Source organism: Sus scrofa, chromosome 2, assembly GCF_000003025.6.
Source record: "Sus scrofa isolate TJ Tabasco breed Duroc chromosome 2, Sscrofa11.1, whole genome shotgun sequence".
Lineage (NCBI taxonomy): Eukaryota > Metazoa > Chordata > Mammalia > Artiodactyla > Suidae > Sus > Sus scrofa.
This window is the reverse complement of record NC_010444.4, coordinates 100,097,782-100,121,068: the sequence shown is the minus strand read 5'-3', so window position 1 is coordinate 100,121,068 and position 23,287 is coordinate 100,097,782. Positions and strand designations below refer to the sequence as shown.

The 23,287-nt window shown below is 36.2% G+C and overlaps 1 long non-coding RNA gene across 2 annotated transcripts in view; it reads left to right on the top strand.

Annotated features, from left to right (window-relative positions):
- Positions 1-22,576, top strand: part of LOC106509500 — a 65,814-nt gene extending 43,238 nt beyond the window's left edge. The window contains exon 4 of one of the 2 annotated variants that reach the window (XR_002341824.1): positions 17,424-22,576. This is a non-coding gene — a long non-coding RNA (uncharacterized LOC106509500). Of the gene's footprint in view, positions 1-7,524; positions 8,980-17,423 lie in introns of those variants that run through there. The other variant, XR_002341825.1, reaches the window with a different exon arrangement.

The window sequence follows — 23,287 nt, the reverse complement described above, 5'->3', positions numbered from 1 at the left end:
GTTTGGTACTTGTCTGTTTACTTACCTTTGTCCTTCACTAAGACTCTACAAAGGTGGGGATTGTGACTGGTGTGTTCACTGCTCTATTCCTGGTACAGTGCCTCACACACAGAAAACTCTGAAGCACCTGTTGAAAAAAACTCACGAATAAGATCAATGATATCTTTATTTTCCCAGGTAAGCAAAGTGATATGGTTAAAAAAAAATCAACCAGCTATTAGAAGTCCCATATTCCAATGTCATTTCCATTACATAATTATAGAAGTCACCAGCTTCCCTATGAAATGGAATAATAATACCTGTTTCAGATTATACCAATAGTTGTTTTTTTATCCTAGTAAGAATTCACATGAAAGATCACTGTAAAATATATAATTCTCTCCTAATTAAAAATGTTGTTATTAGATGCAACATTTAACAAATGTTGTTATTAGATGCATCTGTGAGGATGCAAGTTTGATCCCAGGCATGGCTCAGGATTAAGGATACAATGTTGCTGTAAGCTGTAGCATAGGTCACAGATGTGGCTTGGTTCTGGTTTTGTGGTGGCTGTGGCATAGGCCTCAGCCTACAGCTCCACTTTGACCCCTAGCCCAGAAACTTCCATATCCATGGATGCAGGTGTAAAAAAAAGTCATTGTAACACTCATCATGTTTTCATTGGCATGTGCATATATAAACCACTTTAGGCCTGGTATTAGAATTTAGTCATTTGAAAAGATCTATACTATGTGTATCACTTAGCTATTGCTGCATAACAACTTACTCCAAATCCTAAATGATTAAAACAACAACCATTAATTTAGTTCATTATTCTGCAGATTGGTACTTCAGGCTGGGATCAGCTGGGCAGTTGATCTTGACTGGGCTCTATGGCCAGCTATTAGGTCAGCTGGAGGCTGGTTGGACCAGGATGATTTCAGCTGGACAGCTTGTCCCCATTCCATATGTCCTCATCCTCCAGCAGGTTAATGTGGGATTGTTCACATGGTAGAGGCAGGGTTACATGAGAATAAATAGAATAACATAGTACCCCTTGAAGTTTAGGTGTGGAATCGGCACAGATAACTTGGTCCTGGGACTCTAGAAAGCAAATTCAAATCCAACCTATATTAAATAGGTAGGGAAATATATTCCATCTCTTAGGAGAATACCTCCAAAGACATTATAAAGAGTAGTGAATACAGGGAGGGAAATAACTGTGGCCATTTTGCAAACAATCTACCATAGTCTGTCAGCATCTTCATTTAATTATTTACCAAGTTGCAAATTTGACCATGATACTTCTTAATCTAAAATCCTTTGGTGACCCTCCATTGCCTATTAAATTAAATCAAAGCTCCATGAACTTTCTATATTGGCCTTGTCTGCTTGGACTTTTAGGGTTTAGGAATAGGATATTTCTTAGAGTTCCTACAAACCAATTGTGCTGTTTCAGTCCTCTGCAATTCATGCTGCTCTCTCTACCTGGAGGGCCCCTCTCACCATTCCTTGCCTGGGTAATATTACTCATCTAACAATGACAATAACAATACCACTTATACACCAGGCATCGACTGTTCTAAACACTATATATATTATCCCTATGAAGGAGGTACTATTATTATCTCCTTCTTGCAGAGAAAGAAACTGGGGCACTATAAAATAAAGAAACTTGTCCAAGTTCACTCAGCTAGAAGTCTAGTTTCAGAATCAGGATCTGGAGTCTGTAGTTTAACCTCCAGGTTCTCCTGCCTCTTAAGCCTCAGCTCAATTTGATCTGTTCCTAAGTATATCTTGACTTTTCCCATATTCAATTACCTATTTAAATATCTGATGCCCTTTCAGTTACGGCATCTGGAAAGCACAGATCATGCCTTACCTTTGTACCACTGAATGTAGCACAGAATCCTGGCTCTGTTGCCCTTTCCATACTTATCAAGATGTGTCTTTTGCACCATTAAAAATCTCTGCTTCTTGGATGAAAAAAAATCAGAGTGAAGACTATTAGTCCTCACAGCATCTCCAAGAAAGAAGTGACGAGTGGGAAGCTCTATCTCATTTTGCAAACAGGAAATTTAGGCATGTGGAGATGAAATCACCCGGTGCTGTGCCAGGATTCTTTTTTTGGTTTTCCGATTCCTAGTTTTGTGTTCTATCTACCAAAAAGTGGCATTTGTCTATGAAGTGCAGCCGATGGTTGCTTAATTTCCCCCAGAACAAAGTTAAAAAACATAACAATTAAATTAAATCACCCAAGAGGGATGTCTTCTTCCATTGTAAAGTTTTGAGGGAACAAACTTTTGGGGAAACTTTTTTCCCCCTGGGGTATAGTGCTTTCTTCTCTTTCAGCAGAATATATTGTGTCTGATGGAGCAAAAAATTGTTTTTAAGAAACCTTGCACCAATCTGTCTGCCCCAGCTCAGACACATGCTCGCACAGAAAATTAAATTCACAGAAATGAGAGAAAATCAAGAGAACCAAAGGAGCATGTCTTCTGTTTCCCAGAATCATTCTCTAGTGTATTTAGTGGCCTGATGGGTGACAGGGTGATGAGGAGAAAAGATTGGTTGAAAGCAACTAATTTTTCATGTCTTTTTGCTTATTTCATCAACATGACACAAAAAAGTAAGTATTATGCATATTTTATCTACATGGTTTTAATCTCTAAGGACTTTTATTAGAACTTAGAATAGTTTTTTTTCCCCCCTCAGCTTGAGTTTCATTACTACCATTTGCTTCATTAACAACAGTAACTTCTTAGGTGTGAAGCTTGCTTGAAATGTTAACTACTTAGAGAAAGTGGAGAAAGAAGAAGAAATAAAAGCGGCTTAAGGAATAGTGCCACTGAAACACATCCATGGGAAAGAGAATCAACTGGACGGTCTTCCCAGCCATAGAGTTGTTTTTCTCTTATTTTTTAAATTTTTTTGGCATTTGGCTTAAATTTTATTATTTCCTAAATAATAATCTTTGAATCTCCTTATACTCATCTATTATACACTTATTATTTTGATCATACCGTAGGTAGAGCTTTTATTCATGTAACATTGTGCTTTGTGCTTGTTTTTAACATCATAGTAACTTCCCAATTTTATAGCCGTCCTGTCTTCTTTCTCTCTGAATTTCATGTGTCAGTAAAACTATGCATTTGACTACTTGGTTCTAAGCTTTATAAAAAGAGGGACTTTGGCATGTCTTTAAATGATATACTCAATAAATATTATTCGAGGATAACGAAGATGGTCCTGCAGATACTGACCTTTACTAGTCATCTATTTTCCTTGAAATGATTGTATTTGCCTCAGTGACTCAAAAAAAAAAATATCCTTTTTGATATCTCAAGAAGGTCCAGACACCTTCCAGATTTTACTATTTTCTACTTCTCAATACGGATTTGACTGGGAAACTAGAAGCCAAGTCCATTGGGTTATTGACCACAACCGTGAAGCTGCATATGAACTGGCAATTAAACTCGCCAACTCCTTTCCACGTCTCAGATTCTTCCCCCACCCCGATCTCTTCTCACCTCTATTCTCAGAGTGGCTGGTTTGTTATGAAACTAATTCTTTTCTAGGCCAAGTTTCCTTTGAACAGGGTGCAAAGGCATATGATCCTGCGGATTAGAAGTGGGTTGTCATCAAAATGATATAGCTCTGTTCTTCTCCGTTCCTTTCTTGGAATGGCTGAGAACAGACTTGCGAAGAGAAAAACTTGTTGGCGTTCGGGAGCTGCCAGGTTTTAGAGAGCCCAATTATGTCTTTTTTGAACTAGCATTTCTTTAATAGAGTTTAATTTTAAAATGTTTTTTTTTTTTCATTTTTGACATTTCTTGTAGTTTTTAATTTGAAAAGATGAGGATATGTTTACTCATGGGGAAAATAAAAGCAGATTATGTATGAGTGAGCAGGGTCAGCTGACCGATTGCGGTGATACTGGAGTGGCTGTCAATTGTACCCTTTTTATTGACTTTGTCCCTCAAATTCCCCCACTGCTTGTGTCTTTGCCTTAAATCATTGTAGTTCCACTAGATCACTTGTTTTGTTTGTGTCTCAGCATCTGTTCTGTCTACATCTTGATACAAATGCCCAGATGTTTCCTGTGAAAATCCACATCCTCCATTTTGCAGGAGTTGATTTTGCCTGAGTTCCAGAACTGTGCCAATAAGTCTGACCAGGGAAGTTGGTTCAGGTATGGGCACATAGCCCAGGTGGAGAGATGTTAGGAGATTTTGCTGGATTAAATTTTTGTTGTTGTTAGAGAAACCTTTTCTTTTTTGTAGGAGGTACTAGACTTTTAGTCTCTTTTCCACTGAGGTATTGGTGGGAGGATGTGGTATATGATGTGACCATAGCCTTCATTTTCTGTCATAAAAGTCTGGAACTGAGGGGACCGTGTAATGGAGCCTGAGTGTAGAGCTGAACATGTGGAAGGCAGAACAGAGAGAGATGGCAGGAAACTGGGCCCTTGGTAATATCCCTTAAACCCTGGACCAAGCCTCACCTGAACTCACTGATATCTAGTGTACATGTTATGACTTTTAGTCACATGGCTATCATCGATTTGGATTTAATTAAAAATATTACTTCCCCTTAAGCTCCAGAGAATGTGTGGGGTTAGCTGAAGCTGCAAGGCCTGCATGACAGCTTGACCTCTCCCTCAATCCCATCCTGTTTCTTTTCTCACAGGGATTGATCCTGAGGAAATTCTATCTTAGAGTCTTCTTCCTGGGGAATCCAAACCAGGACAGAGGCAGCTCCTTCAGGACAGATTGATTTTTCATGAGCTTACTACAAAATGAAACAAAATACAATACCATTTTATTATACTTCACTTTTACACAGCTCTTCTGGAAATTCATCTGTTAGGTTTTACTCCAAGAGCCAACAGTCAATTTAGGAAACTGAGTTATCCCAGGAGGGGATATGAGGGAAAGGAAGTCAAGAAAACCAGTATCCTCTAGAATCTATAGTCAAATTTATGTTTTATTTTTGACATAGCTATCTAGTCATAAAACTATCACTGAGATCAAGGTAATGAGAATATTCTTCATCCCTCAAAGTTTCCTCATGATCCTTTATAATTAATTCTCCTTCCCACTTCCCCTCTTCCTTATGCAATCACTGATCTGCTTTCTGTCAGTATAGATTTGTTTACGTTGTTTAGAATTTTATGTAAATGGGACCATAAAGTGTACACTCTTTGGTTTGCCTTTTTTCACTCAAAATAATTATTTTGGTAGTCATACATGTTGCATACATCAACAGTTAATTCCTTTTTATTGATAGCTAGTTTTCCATTGTATGCACATTCAATAACTTGCTTATTCATTTACTTGTTGATAGATACTTGGATGTTTTCAGTTTTGGGCTATTATTAGTAAGGCTACTATGAGCATTTGGGGACAAGTCTTTGTACAGACATAGGCTTTCATTTCTTGGCCAAATTCTTAGGAATGGAATGGCTGGATCATATGGTAGGTGTATGTTTAACTTTTTAAGAAGCTGCCAAATTGTTTTCCAGAGTGGCTATGTCACTTTACATCCCCATCAGCAGTGTATAAAAGTTCCAGTTCCCCTCATCTTTGCCAATTCTTGTGTGTCTTTTTGAATTTTAGCCACTCTACAGTTATGTAGTAGTAACTCATTGTGGTTTTCAATTTTAATTTTTAATTAGGCATCTCCCTAGTGACAAATGATGTTAAGCATCTTTTCATATGATTACTTGCTATTTGCATATCTCCTTTGTTGAAGTCTGTTCAGATATTTTGTTCATCATTTAATTGGGTAATTTATTTTTATTAGGTTTTAAGGGTTTTTTAAAAAAAGTATATTCTGTATACAAACATTTTATCATATTTGTGCTATAAAAATTTTCCTTCCAGCCTTTGGCTTGTCCTTCCATTATCTTCTCATAATAGTGTCTTTCAATGAACAGAAGTTTTTAATTTTAATTAGGTCCAATTTTTCAATTTTTTACTCTATGGATAATGCTTTGGTGTTCTACCTAAGACATTTTCACATAATCCAAAGCCACAAAGAGTTTTTCTTATGTTTACTTCTAGAAATTTTAGTCTTACATTTAGCTCTCTACTTATTTTAAAAAAATTTAATATGATCCATTTTGAGTTAATTTACATATATGGTGTAAGATATGGACTAAAATTTTTTTTATTTTATTTATTTTTTTTTTGCATATGGATGTTCAAGTGTTCCAGCACCATGTGTTGAAATCACTCATCTTATTTTAAAATATGGAGTGCATTATTCCAGTGTGGTCCATGGACTACCTCAGTATAATCACTTTTAGTGCTTGTTAAAAATGCAAATTCCTAGGTCTCACACCAGCCCTTTCAAATTAAAATCTTAGGACAAATACCCTAGGTGATTCTTGGGGATGCTAAACTTTGAGAGCAATTGGCATAATGCCATTATTATTCACTAACTCTTTACTTCAAGTCATTACTGTCTCCATCAGAGCCCAGGAAGGGTATTTTAGAAAAAGTAAGAGTCTATAGAATGCAAATAAATCTAAACAGTTTCCATTTTTTTCTTTGTTAATATAGAAGATTTGAAATACATACAAAAGTAGGTTAGATAGTATAATGAATTTCCATGTACTCGCCATTCAATTTTAGCAATAATCATCATTAAACATTACTTTGTAAAACAAGATGAAAATACAGTGATTTTTTTTCTACGTAGGGGAAAAATTCCAAGTTTTAAAAGCAATAGGGAAAATCCAAAAAGTAGAAAAAATAGAATGAACAACTACCAAAAAACAAAACAAAACAAAAAACCTCCCAAACTAAGGATCAATATGTTTGCAGTCATAGATGTTAAACAATATATACATCAAAAAAAAAAATCTTAAGTGATTTAAAATATACACATAATCTAAGAAATATTTTTGAATAGGTTATTACTTTTCAATCTATAAAGACATATAAAATGATTTGAAAGCTCACTAAATCATAAATGGATAAAAGGGCAAAGGGCATAAAATACATCATTGAGGTAATATTGAAAGGATGCTATGCAGCCAGTAAAATTCTTTAAAAATAATTTTTATAGCAAGGGGGAAATAATTATGATATGTTGAAAAAAGTGAATACAAAATTGTGTATTTTGTGTGTCCTCATGTATTTAAAACAAGCCTTAGGAAAAAAATGAGAGCATATATGCTCTTGGATGTTATTTTCTAGGTTATCTCCAACAAACATGTATGTATTGCTGATGTAATCAGAAAAGAAAAAAAAAATGTCTGGGAGTTCCCTTGTTGCCTAGTGGTTAAGGATCTTGATTGTCACTGCTGTGGCTTGGGCACTTCTGCATGCAATAGACGCAGGAAAAAAAAATAAAATAAAAAAGAAAGAAAGAAAAGAAAAAAAATGTTTGAAAGAAACATTTCTTTAGCAAAGTCAGGCATTGCCACAGATAGAAAAAATGGGGCAAATAAGAGGTCCAGGTAAGGCTGAGGAAAAGTTTTGGGCAGCATTGCCTTAAGTGAAAAGGTAGAGGTAACAGTGTGTCTTCCTTTGCAAGTCTTACCAGTGGATGAAGGCTTCCTCACCTGAACTGTATGTATTGTCTGGACTGGCAGAGGTGGACAGCTTCTCACAGCCATGCTACAGTCTATTTTCCTCATCAGATGTAGACCTTGCTCAGGACTTTAGAGCAACTTTTCTTGACTGCAGGAGGGGGGCACTGATGAAGAAAGTTAATGTCATAACAGCGCCTTTTTCTTGTCCGAAGCCACCCAGCAGATGAAATGTGCTTGTTCATAGACTCTGAAATATTACTTTGTATCATTCCTCTTCAACAATTGAGAAACTAAGTCTAAAATATTGCACTAAATAGGAAACCCACTCATCTCTTTTGGATTTTTACTTCTGAACTGAAATTGAACTCTGGCAATTTAGTTCACTTGATGTTAGAACAATGTAACTTTTTGTTTTGAAAAAGAAAGGCTTTAACAGTCTCATAATGGGTCCTGCCTGTTCTTGGAAATCAAGTAGCACTTGTAAATTCCAGTGCCTAAATGGTGTGTAATTGTGAATAAATAAATGTTAAGGAAGCAGAAATCTACAGATTATATATCTCAGTTTATATACAATTTCAGAAATAATAAAAATGTATTTGTCCCTTTAAAATTCTAGTGTTAGAAATTGAATCAAGAATTGCAATAAAAATGTTATTAAAAGATTCAAACACATTATCATTAAGGATAATATATTTTTAATCTAAAAGAAGTATATTAGAATGTCCAGTAAAGCTGACAAGATCTCCAAAGTAATACAAAATTTACTGAAAGAAACTTTTATGTTCTTCTTCTTTAGATGATTCTATAATTTGATGGTTCCAGGTAGTATAGATTAACATTCTCATGCCATCTTATTTTGTGATCAGCACTAAAATAAATATCATCAAAACAACAATGCAGAACATATCTTGTAAAAATAACATAAAATAAATTTGTGTAAAAAAGTTTTCTCAGGTTTTTCAGGAAAATAGAGCAGAGTGATAATGAACTGTAAAAATGAGGCAACTTCTCCAAAATAGCAACATAGGACACCCTGAGTTTAAAAAATAGATATAAGATTGTTCCAAGTTGTTTTCACTATTTTTGAGGAGTCTCTTTTTAAAACCAAGAATTGCAACATGCAGAATGGTGATTATGGTTCTACTTAAAGAAAGAACAGAAACTAAAAATCTGAAATATGAAGAGGATTAGCAAATACTATATGTTTCATTGCTTCCCATGCTAAACTATATACCAAATAGATTTCTCTGACATGAAATACTCATACATTAGTTTTATTTACACATATTAGTGTGAAGTGTGCTAAAAGGAGAATTGAAAATAAGATTATCCAAAACCATTACAAAAAAATTGCAGAGGAAGGAACACTTCTGAATTCATTCCATGAGACCACCATCACCCTGATACCAAAACCAGACCAAGATAGCACAGAAAAAGAAAATTACAGGCCGGTATCACTGAACATAGACACAAAAATCCTCCACTAGATACTAGCAAACCAAATCCAACAAGACATTAAAAGAATCATATGCCACGATCAAGTGGGATTTACCCTAGGGATGCAAGGACTTTTCAGTATCTGCAAGTCAATCAATGTGATATACCACATTAACAATCTGAAAAAGAAAAATTATATGATCATTTCATTAGATGCAGAAAAAGCTTCTGGTAAAATTCAATAGCCATTTATGATAAAAACTCTTCAAAAAGTGGACATAGAGGTAACATACTTCAACATGATAAAGGCCATATATGACAAACCCACAGCTAACATCAAACTCAACAGTGAAAAGCTGAAAGCATTTCCTCTAAGTATTCCTCTAAGATCAGGAACAACATCAGGATGACCATTGGTGACACTTTTATTCAATATAGTTTTGGAAGTCCTAGCCATAGGAATCAGAGAAGAAAAAGGGAAGGAATCCAAACTGGAAAAGAGGAAGTAAAACTATCACTGTTTGCAGAGGGCATGATACTATGCCTAGAAAATCCTAAAGATGCTACCAGGAAACTACTAGAGCTCATCAATGAATTTGGTAAATTGCTGGCTACAAAGTTATTATACTGAAATCTGTTGCATTTCCTTTCTTTTGTCTCTTTAGGGCTGCACCTGCACCATATGGAGGTTCCCAGGTTAGGGGTCAAATTGGAGCTGTAGTCACTGGCCTACACCACAGCCACAGCAATATGGGACCTACATCACAGCTCATGGCAATGCCAGATCCTTAACCCACGGAGCAAGGCTGGGGATTGAACCTGAATCTTCATGGATACTAGTCAGATTCATTTCTGCTGAGCCAGGACAGGAACAACATCTGTTGCATTTCCGTACACTAACAATGAAATATCAGAATGAAAAATTAAGGAAAAAATACCATTTACCATTACATAAAAAAGAATATAATAGCTATGAATACACCTACCTAAGGAGGCAAAAGACTTGGACTTTGAAAACTGTAAGACGCTGATGAAAGAAATAGAAGATGACACAAATAGGTAGTAAGGTAAACCATGTTCTTGAATTGAAAGGATTAATATTGTTAAAATGACCATACTACCCAAGATAATCTACAGATTTTATGCACTCTCTATCAAATTATCAGTAGCATTTTTCACAGAACTAAAATGAAAAAAAAAGGTAAATTTATTTGGAAACACAAAAGTGAAAACAATCTTGACAACAAAGAATGGAGCTGGAGGAGTCAAGCTTCTTAACTCCAGAATATATTGCAAAGTTACAGTCATCAAAACAGCATGGTAATGTCACAAAAGCAGACATATGGATCAATGGAACAGGATAGAAAGCCCAGAAATAAACACATGCAGTTATGGTTAATTAATCTATGATAAAGGAGGCAAGGATATACAGTGGAGAAAAGACAATCTCTTCAATAAGTTGTGCTGGGAACACTGGACAGCTACTTATAAAAGAATGAAATTAGAACATTCTCCAACACCATGTACAAAAATAAACTCAAAATAGATTAAATACCTAAATGTAAGACTGGATACTATTAAATTCATAGAGGAAAATCTAGGCAGAACACACTTTGACATAAATTACATGAATATATTTTTGGATTTGTCTCCTTGAGTAATGGAAATAAAAACAAAAATAAACAAATGGGGACCTAATTAAACTTAAAATCTTTTTCATAGCAAAGGAAAGCACAAACAAAACTAAAAGACAGCCTAAGGATGGGAAGAAAATATTTGCAAACAATACTATCCACAAGGGATTAATTTTCAAAAAATGGAAACAGCTCATACAACTTAATATTAAAAAATCCAAATAGGGAGTTCCTGTTGTGGCTCAGTGGTAACAACTAATATCCATGAGTATGCAGGTTCAATCCCTGGCCTTGCTCAGAGGGTTAAGGATCTGGCACTGCTATGAGCTATGGTGTAGGTTGCAGATGTGGTTCAGATCTGACAATCCTGTGGCTGTGGTGTAGGCCGGCAGCTATAGCTCCATTTCAGCCCCTAGACTGGAAACTTCTTTATGCCTTAAAAAAGCAGTCAAGAAAACAAGAAAAAGCCCCAGGAAATAACCCAATCAAAAAATGGGCAGAGGATCGAAATAGACATTTCTCCAAAGTATACATACAGATGGCCAATAGGCACATAAAAAGATGCTTAATATTGCTGATTATTAAAGAAGTGTAAATCAAAACTACAATATCACCTTACACCAGTCAGAATGGCCATCATTAAAATCTACAGATACTAAATGCTGGAGAGAGTGTGGAAAAAAAGGTACCTTTCTACGCTGTTGGTGGGACTATAAATTGAAGCAGCTGCTATGGAGAACAGTATGGAGGGTCCTTAAAAAACTGAAAATAGAGTTATTATATGATCTTGCAATTCCACTTCTGAGCATATATCTGGATAAAATTCTAATTCAAAAAATGGAGTTCCCATTGGCTCAGCAGAAACGAATCCAACTAATATCATTGAGGATGCAGGTTCAATCCCTGGCCTTGCTCAGTGGGTTGGGGATCCAGTGTTGTCATGAGCTGTGGTGTGAGTCATATAAACGGCTTGGATATGGCAGCTATAGCTCCGATTCAACCCTTTGCCTGGGAATCTCCACATGCTACGGGTACAGCCCTAAACCGCCCCCTCCCAAAAAAGGGAAAATATTCACCCATTGCAATGTCATAGCAGCAATATAGCAATATTTACAATAGCCAAGATGTAGAGGCAATCTAAGTACCCATCAACAAATGAATGAATAAAGAAGATATGGTGTCTGTATGTGTATTTCTCTCAGACAGAGCAAGACAAATATGGTATCGCTTACATGTGAAGTCTAAAAAAAGAGATACTAATGAACTTGTTTACAAAACAGAAATAGACTCACAGATGTAGAAAACAAACTTATGGTTACCAAGGGGATAGTCGGGATTGGGGGGCTAAATTAGGAGTTTGGGCTTAACATATGCACACTACTATATAAAAAACAAACAAGGACCTACTGTATAACACAGGGAACTCTATTCAGTATCTTGTCATAGCCTGTAATGGAGAAGATTCTGAAAAGAATTATATGTAAAACTGAATCACTTTTCCCTACACCTGAAACTAACACAACATTGTAAATTAACTGTAGTTCATTTAAAAGGTAAAAGAAAATAAGATTAAAAGGAAGAATTATTGGTAGAATATTAAGCTCTGGATCCCAATTTACCTACAAAAGTTATGTCACACCCAAACTTTCAAACCTGTAGGTCTTAACCTTGTCATGCATTTTCCACTTAACAGTTTGATAATAAGCACTATGTATGAAGTATCATAAATGTGCAAGTCAAATTCTGCCGTGTTCTGTCTTTATGGAGGAGGGTTTATCAGAAGGATACATAAAGAGCATTTTAAGACTGTTTTAATGGTGTACTTATCAAAGTAAGCTAGATTTCTTACACTTAGTTGGCCTGATCCAGGCTATCTAGCTCCCATTACTTAGTAAATTCTGTACCTCTCACATTCTATACTATGATCAATGTTATGGTGGAAAACTCATTTGATACTCAAGGGAATGCTGGTCAGTTTGCAATAAGTGAGCCATTATTTTATAAAATATGGATAATTCTGTCCAAATAAGTTTGATTTGCCAGGTTCTTTGGACTTACATGGTCTAGTATGTGCTCAATCTCTTAGAGAATTCCTAAGTTATTGCCCTTATATCCACTTCTGGAGATGATCTATAGGAATACATTTCCCAAACTTCAACCACGCAGTTGCTCATAGAAAAACTTCCTGGACTCAGTTGAAAAATACTTTACCTTTCATCTAAAATCAAGAACTACTTTTTGAATGCTAACTTCATGTCAAGTACTATATTAAATTCTAGGATAAAAAAGATGAGCACATTGTAGTTTCCACTCATTGATGCACTGTTTTATATTTAGTAGTGTGCAAATACAGTCTCCTATTTCATCCTCACCAGAATTCCACCAGATAACGATTTCTCCCATTTTATAGGTGATAAAAAATTGCAACAGAAATGTCACTTGCCCAGGATCACATTTTAAGTTGAGCCAAGACTATATAACCCAACTGTCTTTGAACTTCTGATTTTTTTCTCTATCATTCAGTAGCATGTTTTCTTAATGTTTTTCAGTCCAGATAAACCATGTGACTATTTTAATGCAGCAATCCCTCTCATCCAAAGTAAGAATTTTAATACCTTAACCTAAATTTCACTGGCCATTTCAATATCATAGGAGCAGGAAATTATTCAATTCATGAGAAAGAAAATTCATGCACCTGTAGATTTCATCTTTTGTGCCAGATGAATAGGTGAGGTTGGATTTGATTTACTCCATGACTAAACTCTAAAATTGGGGTTTAAAATGGATGTGTAATCTCACTCTGATTCCATTTCTTCTGTAATGCTGCCTAATGGTTATGCAAGTCTCAAAAATGTTTCTAAAGTAATAACATGTCCTTTTTATCCAATAGCATCAAACTGAGATCTTTTTTGTTCACTTTTGCTAGACCTCTAACCTTTAAAGGTGAGTCAGGCAGCTGCAGAAAACCTGATCTTATTTTCTGCCCCTGGCAAGACTTTTTCAAGTTCATCTTTTTTCCCTTCTCTCAAAATCTGATGAAAAATGAAATGTCAGGAAAACAAGCTCTCAGGCTAGAAAACTTGTGTCTGTCTCTGTGACAGATGTCAGTTTGAAAGGTTTCAGGTCACCTGTCAGAAGTGTGCCAGTGTGATCTGTACTCACATCGACTTGACCTCACACCAACGCTGAGTTCTGCTTTTAAAAATATCCTTGAAAAAGAATTAAATGATTGCCTTTTCCTCTATCTGTTAACTCTGATTAATGAGACAAAGGAAGGAGAGAGAAAGAGAGAGAGTGAGAGACTTTTAAAAGGACAGTTTGACCTTTGGGTGCCCCTGGCAAGGAACCAATCAGCATTCTTGTAATCCAAACACAGATGCCTGGAGCTAAACAAATCCTATACTTGTGAACAAGAATTCAGTTTGCTGTCAAAATATAGTGAGGATCAGCACGGTGCTTCTTTCAACAAAATATCATGAATTAAAGTTTAAATATTTGATTTAATAGAGAAGAGTAATATTGAGCAGCATAACAGCTCAGTGGTGGCTCAATTTAATAACAAGTATTTCCATCAAAAAATCATGTGTTTTGAAGTCCCATATTCTAACTACATATCCTGGTTTTAACTCCCTAATATTTTACGCAAGAAACACCACTGGTGTTTAGTACAAGTCAGTAGTTTGTAACGACTAATTAATGGGGTTGAACTCTATTCTTTTTCTAGATTAGTTACATAATGTTTGAATTATTTATCATGGTGATTAATTTTTTTTTTTCATGAACCTTTATCATAGCCCTGCAGACTTCAGAACTGAGTAGATTTTGTTTCACCAGTTTAGGAGGATTCAGGGCTTTGCCTTGTAACCAAGAAGATAAAATTTTATAACTCCAAAGCCACGATTGTCAAATTAATTACTCTAAACAAGAGGCTGGATCAGAAGAGTTAAGAAAGTCCATGTGATATAACCCCAGAAAACTTAATAGCACTAAAGAGATGTTAGTTATTTTCTCCTTGCTTGATTTTTAAGTATCTAGTGCTTCTCTTCTTTCAAGTGGGCCCACGCTTGATGTGAAATTGAAAATGTGCTAACTGTGTCTGTGTTTGGAGTAACATTGTTTTTATATATGGAAAACTTGGGGGGGGGGGAAGAACTGTGGACCTAGAATGCAATTAGTTACCTTGAAATAGAGGTGGAAAGCTCATTCTCAGCAACAATTTGTGTAATATCTGCAAAATTTCTTTCCCTTCCTCAGTTATGTTTTAGACCAGTGCTTCTCAGACTTATTGTGCCCTTGAATCTCTAGATCTTGTTAAAGGGTGATTCTGATTGAGTAGGTAGGTCAGGATAGGGCTGGAGCATCTGTGTTCCTAACAGGTTCCCCAATGATGAAGATCCTGCTGAGCCTGGACCTCACACTCGGTGCAAGGTTTTAGGCTCTTACTTCCCAGCTCTGAACAAGAGTGTGTGTCAAATATTTCAAGGTTCCCAAGTTCAAGAGGCTGATTTTGCTAAACGTAATTCCCCTTCTGACATATTTTTTCTATGCTTATCATCTTTTTTATGTGTCTGTGACTTGATCCTTTTTAGGAATTTCTATTTTCACTATAACAGTAGCAACATCGTCTCACAATGACCCTACTGTATTTTCAAAATAAAGTACAGTACAAAGATGGTAACAATGTCAGGTTTTCTCAACCCTGCTCTTAAAATCTTAGTTTTTCTCTAGATCATGGTCTTGTTGAGAGCATTTTGCAATCTACTAGTGATTTCATTAATGCTGAATGACATCTCTCCCTTGCTATCTAACAATCAGACTGTTCATAATCAAAAGGTTGAAGGTCATTATAAGGATGCACTTGGGCTAAGAAGCGCCCAGAGGAAAAATGGTTAAAAACAAGAGCAGTCAGAATTATCAGCAGTGTTTAGACCCAGATAACCACAAACATCCTGGAATTTACTTAACCATGTCTGATTTCCCAGTGAGTCATGTTTATCTCTCTAGATGTTAGTTTACTTTCCCTTCATTTTTTTCTTGATCACTCATGCAGTGGAAAGTGTAAACGAAATCTTCCATGGCAATTAAAGTGCCAATACTTGCGCTGGCTCTGGGTTCCTGCTACAGATAGGGAGGAATCTGGTTATTAGTCAAACAAAGATATACCAATTTTCTCATGCTCATTATGTATTTATAATATGGACAGCCTTGTGACATGCCATGCAGCTGCTTAGGCAGAACACTAATATTGAATAAGAGAGTGCCAGATTTAGTTTTACTAAGAAAAAAATGCACCATATTTAATGCTCAGTTTTCATTCTGTGTGTGTTAGATATACATGTGACTGCCGAGATTTTCATAACTGTGTACTCCACTACAAGTTATTTTTACCCTTGGTCAAGCTTCTTATTCTCTTTTTCTATCAGATGCTAAAATCATTTAAACAAGTGAGAAATACTTGTGGAGTTCCCATTGTGGTTCAGTGAGTTAACCCCACTAGTGGTAGTACCTGTTGTGGCTCAGTGGTAACGAACCTGGCTAATATCTATGAGGATGGAGGTTCGATCCCTGGCCCTGCTCAGAGGGGTAAAGGATCTGGCATTGCCATGAGCTATGGTATAGATCTCAGATGTGGCTTAGATCTTGCACTGCTGTGGCTGTGATGCAGGCTGGTAGCTATAGCTCAAATTCGACCCGTAGCCTGGAAACTTCCATATGTTGTGGGCGCAGCCTTAAAAAAAAAAAAAGAAAAGAAAAAAAAGGAACCCCACTGGTAACCATGAGAATAAGGATGTGGTTTTGATCCCTGGCCTCACTCAGTGGGTTAAGGATCTGGTGTTGCTTGCCCCAAGCTGCAGTGTAGGTCATAGATACAGCTTGGATCCAGCATTTGCTATTTTTCTCAAAGGATACAAATGATTTTCTGTACAGAGTGTGGAGCTCATCGCTACCCTATCTATCTATCTATCTATCTATCTATCTATCTATCTATCTATCTATATATTTTTGCCATTTCTTGGGCCACTCCCACGGCATATGGAGGTTTCCAGGCTAGGGGTCCAATCGGAGCTGTAGCTGCCAGCCTACGCCAGAGCCACAGCAATGCAGTATCTGAGCCGTGTCTGCAGCCTACACCACAGCTCATGGCAACGCCGGATCATTAACCCACTGAGCAAGGGCAGGGATCGAACCTGCAACCTCATGGTTCCTAATCGGATTCGTTAACCACTGCGCCACGACAGGAACTTCTACCCTATCTATATTAAACGGACCAAACATGAAGTGGTTGCCCATCGCATATTAAGGCTTTAAAGACTACTGCAGCATATGGTCATGAGAGCCTTTAGTTTATGTTGTCACCATTTTCTGGTGAATCAGCCAGACAGTGTGAGTGAGTAGATGAGTATAGGTTAGAACCCAAACTGTAGATCCATTACTGCTATCACATAGACTCTTGGGAACATTATTCTGAATAAACCTTCCCTGGTAAGAAAATTATTTCAACTTTTTTCGATGCATATTGATGGAGGCAAAAATGGGGGACATAACAATTCTGAAAACAAATTTTTCTGGCTGAAATTAATAATGCTGAGCAGTCCTAAAATTAATTACTCTGTGGTTATAAGTAGGCAGCGGATTTATGGTAAATGACAGAGTGTTTGCAAATTTTCCTGACTACTCGATTAGAAAATGCACAAGTGGAGGCGTCAGCCGAGCATGCATTATTTAAGTGGTTAGTGTCTGGCGACAATCTGGAAACTGCAATTGTTGTGGTTGCCGTAGGAAAATTCGCACTTTCTGAGAGAAATTCTTTCACCTTTGTGTGCCCACAGCATGGATCTCTCCTCGTGGCAGCTGTAGGAAACACAGGAACTCCATGACCTGGAAAATGTGGGACAACTGCCACAAGGTGACCCTGGAAGGCTGGGGTAGGCCCAATTAATTTAAAATTTTGCTTGGCCTTGTCTCTTCCAATTTTCTAAATCCTCTGGAAAAATGATTAATGCGTACACTGCCAATGCGAAAATATTTTTGACCCTATTAAAGTCGACCAAGGGTAAACCAAGTGTAGGCTGGCATTGTATCAAACTAGCTTTATTAAATTTGATTGGAGGTTTGTATGAGGAAGGGACAGACAAGGACATTATTTTGCACAGCGGCTCTCTTTTAAATGAAAATATCAAGAGGAATACAAAGTAGCAATATGCTCTGGATAGGAATCATTTTAAATATAGGGAAATAGCATGAAGAACTTTGTTTAAAGGCTAAACTATATTTGCTAGAAAATTTTTCTGCTATCCTATTACTATGCTGGTCAGTTAGCAGTGAGGGTGTTTTAATTTATGGAAAGCTTATGGAAGCCTTAGATTTTTTCATGTAGAGATGAGATAGTTCAACCTTTCTTTCTTTCCCTTATCTGTCATTGAATTCTACAAGTTAAAAGTATCTGTCTGCATTTTGAACCTTAGCAGAATGTTTCCTCAATGAATCCATCCTATGCAATAATTTACTTAATTAATAAAGTTAAAATTTTTTTTCTGCTGGCTATGAATAAATAAAATGTTTTGAATAAAAATAGCACAATTCAGGCACAATTTCAAAGGGTAAACTTTTGCATAAGTATTTCTTAACCTTCTTCAAGAGAATATCCATTTAATGGTTGTAAAATACATGATTTAGAAGTCAACATCCAGATTTCATATGTGTTTCTTAGAGTTTTCTTGAAGTAAGATATTTAGCCACATGAAAATTATTGTAAGGCATATATTTTACACATTTATCATATGGAAAATATAACAGCTTTGTTTATGGCAGGGGTGGGTCTTAATAATTCTGGTATAACTAGCACACAGGAAGCTAGCACGTGGTAAATACTTAATGCATAAATGGCAGAAATCGCTTGTTACCATCTACCATAGAGGAACTAAAGTTACAGCTAGAATGATAGTTTAAGAGGTGGCAATAGCCTAGTGAATGTTCTTAAATATACTAGTTATTTTAGTGTAATTAGCGTGGATGTGGAGAACAGGTGGTTATAGAATTAAAAAAAAAAATCCCTAACTGGGACATTCGCTTTACCTCTGATTTTTTTTTTTTTAAACTGGAAGATAGAAATGGTCTATAAAACCTATGGATTGCATCATTCTTCACCCATGTTCTGTAGCTTTCTCTTTAGTATCTTCGTATATCTTTGCCTTGTTTAATGTAGGCCTGGCCATTGATGTGGTTTTGCCAAGGGAATATTAGCAGAAATTTGTCATGTTGCTTCTGGAAGAAGTTTTAAGAGTCAGGGCATAGTTTGCCTGTCTTCCTTTCCTCTGCAAGACAGTCAGCAAAGTTCCAAATAAAGGGCAAAGTGGAGCCAAGCTACAGATGACTAGCGATACCCACAATAGTACTCAGGAAAAACTCATTTTGTTATTGCTAGCCTTTGGGATTTTTCGACTGTCTTTTACCCCGGTAAAACATCGCTTACCTTGACTGACAGAGATGGAAACTGTATCCTTTCAGCATGATCTAAACAATGTGATGTCTCTGAGCTTTGGGATGAAATTAGCCATCATCTTGCTGCCACCACTTCTAGGAATCTTGTAGTTTCCACACCCACCTACTCCTCCTTCCCGTTTTACGAATAGAAGGAACGTCTTCTGATAAATGGCCAAGATCTCTGCTTGAGCTCTGGACCCCTTCTTCCAAATGCTTAGAGCCTTATCTTTTGACAAAGAGGAGAGAAGGGATAACTCAGTCGTCTCCTCTCTGCTGGATCATGCATATATTCCATGCTAAGAACAATTCCTTCTCGCCTTGTCATTCCTTTCAGCTAGCCCCTTCCCATTTCTCTCTTATCTTTCTCAACAAAACTTCTCAAACTATTTAACTGCAGGTGCTGGCTGCACTTCCTCATGTTTAATTCCTACTCTAATTGAGTTTTTATCCTACCACTGAAAACAAATCACTCTTGTCAAGGTTCCCCAAAACCTCCTTATTGTCCAACCCAAAGGACATTTTCATGTGCTAATTTTGCTCTCCTTCTTAGCAGGATTTCACTGAGGTGACCATTCCCTCCCTCACGAGGGACTCTTCACTTGGCTTTCAGGACACTGTCCTGGCTCCATTCCTACCTTTGCAGATGAATCTTTCTCCTTTACTTGCATATCCAATTTGTAAAAAGTAGAGCTCAAATGGGTCAGTATTGAGTCCTCTTTCTTTCTATATGCATATTATCTCCGTGTCTTGAAGTTGGTTCCATGACAACTCCTATTATTTCTAGAGTTGCCATTTTGAAGTTCTCACTTAGAAGTATGCATAAAAGGCCCATTTATATATATATACTTTCTTATTTCCCACTTCAAAACATTTTTTCATGGAATTTCAGGCAGAATTCATAATGTTGTTATTTTAATTCCCTCATTTTATTCTTAAAAAACTATTGATCATCCACAGTGTGCCAGGCACTATAATAAATTTTAGGAATATAAAAATGAATCCTATATAATTCTTCTCAAAAAAGTGCTTAGTGGGGAGGAAAATATGCACACAATTATGGGAAAATGAGTAAAACGAGAACATTTCTAATAATGTACCTTGTATAACACATGGTAGGAACATAAAGGAAAGAGTATCTAGGTTTTCTGGGGCAGTAAGAGAAAGATTCCCAGAGGAAGTTATATTTGGGCTAAAACGTAGTCAAATAGGAATTTATAGAAGCAGGGAAGAGGAAACATTATTCCTAAAGACAAGGAGATCTGAGGAGGCCTGTCATGTTTAGGGAATTTAAAATAGTTCAATATCTTTACAAAGAATTTGTGAGGTGGAAAAGAAGAGCTGAATTTGAACTTGGGGACTGAACCAGGGCATGAGGGCTTTTTACAGAAGCATATATATTTTTTTACTTTGGGCTGACATTTCTGAGCCCTTTCCAAGGTTTCTGTTTAATCTGTCCCAATCCTATATACATGGCTCCTATTATACTAAGGGAAGGGACAACATAAATATGACAAAAAGCTTTGAGATAGGAAACATTGCATTCTTTCACATTTCTAGTCTTTATATTCTTCTGTTGTATTTGTCTGTCTGCATTCTAGTCTTTTATTTTCTGTTTACTTCATTGAATTTTGAGCAGCAGTTTTCTGGAAATATGGATACTCAAAGTTTTAGTGTTTTGATAACTACTGCTACTATTTACAATAATCTGGTTCTAGTCCTTCACCTCTAGTACTGTAGGAAAACAATCCTGAAATTAAATGGCTATTTAAAGATTAAACTTTCCATATTTCAGTATGGGTAGCATTAGTTGTAAAGTGTTTGAGGATTCAGTACTAGAAGAAAACCCCAATGGATATAGCGTGAGTTACTGTGATGTGTAATTTATCTAATAGAACCATTGGGAGTACATGCATCTGGGTGACTTGACTCTATTTTAGCAACAGCAAAAATGACATTTTCTGTAATTTACATTCAAAGTCTCATTTTATTGGTATTTCTTATTATAGTTAAGATGAATGACATTTTTAAAAAATTAGAAATGGCGAACTCAGTGTATATACATGGATTCTTGAATAGTCTATGCCTACCAGAGCAATACAATAAAAACTTTCAAAACTAAGGGAAGGCAACTTTTCTTCTAAATATTATATTATTAACAGTATTTAAAATATTTAAATTTTGTGATGTGAAATTCAATTGAGTGATGTAAAAAAATGTTTTGACTTTGTTTTACCTTAAAAAAAAAACTCTCCTATTTTCGTTTCTTAATTTATGACAGGAATGACAAATTGATAAAGAACAGGCATTCTAGATGAGATTTTTAACTTCGTGGATGAATATGCTGGGGTGAATCAAATAGGTTCACAGACAAACCTTCCTCATGGAGTGCTAGCAGGCACCATTGTCTTACTTGAATTATTTTACAGTTGCAACTGAATGGACTCTGATAACTTCTCCAGTAAATTAGTCATTCTAGTGAACTGCCCGCAGCATTTTTGTGAAAGCAGTAGAACCAAGAACAAAGAGACATTAATGATATGAATCAGATTCTCCCTGTGACTTCAAAACTAAGTTGAAAAAAAATGAGATTGTAGGAGCGAAAGTGCAAGCCGAATTTTCTGAAGATAAGGGCAGTTCCTAAAATGACTCTAAATACTCAGTGATGTCTGCTGAGCTCTAACTCATTCACATGCTTATTTTAATTTTTCCTTGTCATTTGATCGACTAGAACTGTGTGGGTGGCCACATAGAAGTTGGCTGCACCACAGTGAAGACTCATGGCTTACTTAGAACTTGAGCCATTGGACACAGGGATGGTTTTTAAATAACTGTTCTTCCCTACCTCCACAACATGTGTCAGGGCATGTGATGTCCATAAAACCAAGATACGTTCGGGAATAAAAATGTCTACACTCATGACTGTAAAAGGAGAGACTAAACAATTTGTAACATGATTTAAATAAAAAGCTAAGTAATTATGGGCTTCTTTTTTCCCCATAGTGCTGATGTGTCCTCTCAGAATTAGGTGAAGTGTTTGGGCTTATTCATTAAGGATTCTAGGCCACTGGAGTACTATTGAGTTTGTTAATTTTTACCAGAAAGCCTCAGATGAGTTACTCTACCCAGATGGGTACTGGGGAAATCTGATTCATTTTTTCTGGTAGTGGAAAATGTACTTTTCTGCAGTGGCAGCTACACCACTCACAAGTGTAGCTATTGAGGAACAAGGCATTAGCTTTTCCAGGTGTCTAGGGTTTTACTCTATATTTCTATATGTTATGGTTCTTTCTGAGCACCTAGTTCATTGATAAAGAGCTTAGTTTGTTGGAAAATGGGAAGGTCCCAAGTACAGCAAAAATGTTGACTCAGGTCTTAAAAATATAACTGAATGAGAAAAACAGATGCCTCTCCCTTTGCTCATTGGGTTAAAATAAAGTTGAATACATAAAATGTTTTAATTAGAATATTTATTTATTTCTTTTCTTAAAACTCTTTTATTTTTTACTTTATTTTTAAACAAGTGACTGCACCCGCAGCATATGGAAGCTCTCCAGCCACAGCCACTGTAGAAGCAACGTTGAGTAGTTATGTTGTGAGCCACAAGGGAAGTCCTAAAACTCTTTAAAAAGTTTAGTTTCTATGTTGTTTGAGCTGTAGATCAAACTTTTTTTATTTATTAATGTGAATACAAAAAAGCTTATTAACATTTGGTGTGTACAAGATAGTATTCTAATGTTTAGAATAGGAAATGTAAATGTATAAGAGTAAGGAGATGTCCAGATTTCTCAATATAGTTTTGCTTCTAGGCATAGGATGGTAACAAATAACCACAAAGCAAAGCACCTAGGACTTAAAAATAGGCAATGTAGCAGGACATGTTTCTAAAAGCTTACTCTGATCCTTGAAATCTGTCCTTTGTGGTGGCTTGCATTAAATACAGTTGAGATACCAGAAATTCTTTGACACTGTATAGAGGAAGGGATAAAAATAACTGGGTAGTTAAAAATGTTGCAGTGTGTATAACCCTCTTATTCTTTAATTGTTTCTCAAGAAGGTCCAGAAAACATTCTCTTTAATGAGGCATGGAGAAGTACATTGATGAAGGATTAACAAAATTCTTTAGAGAATCAGTAGTGGCTTTCCTCTGTAAGTGGGGGTCATGGTAGGTGATGGACCAATAAAAATGGACTATAATTTTCATTGGGAATGA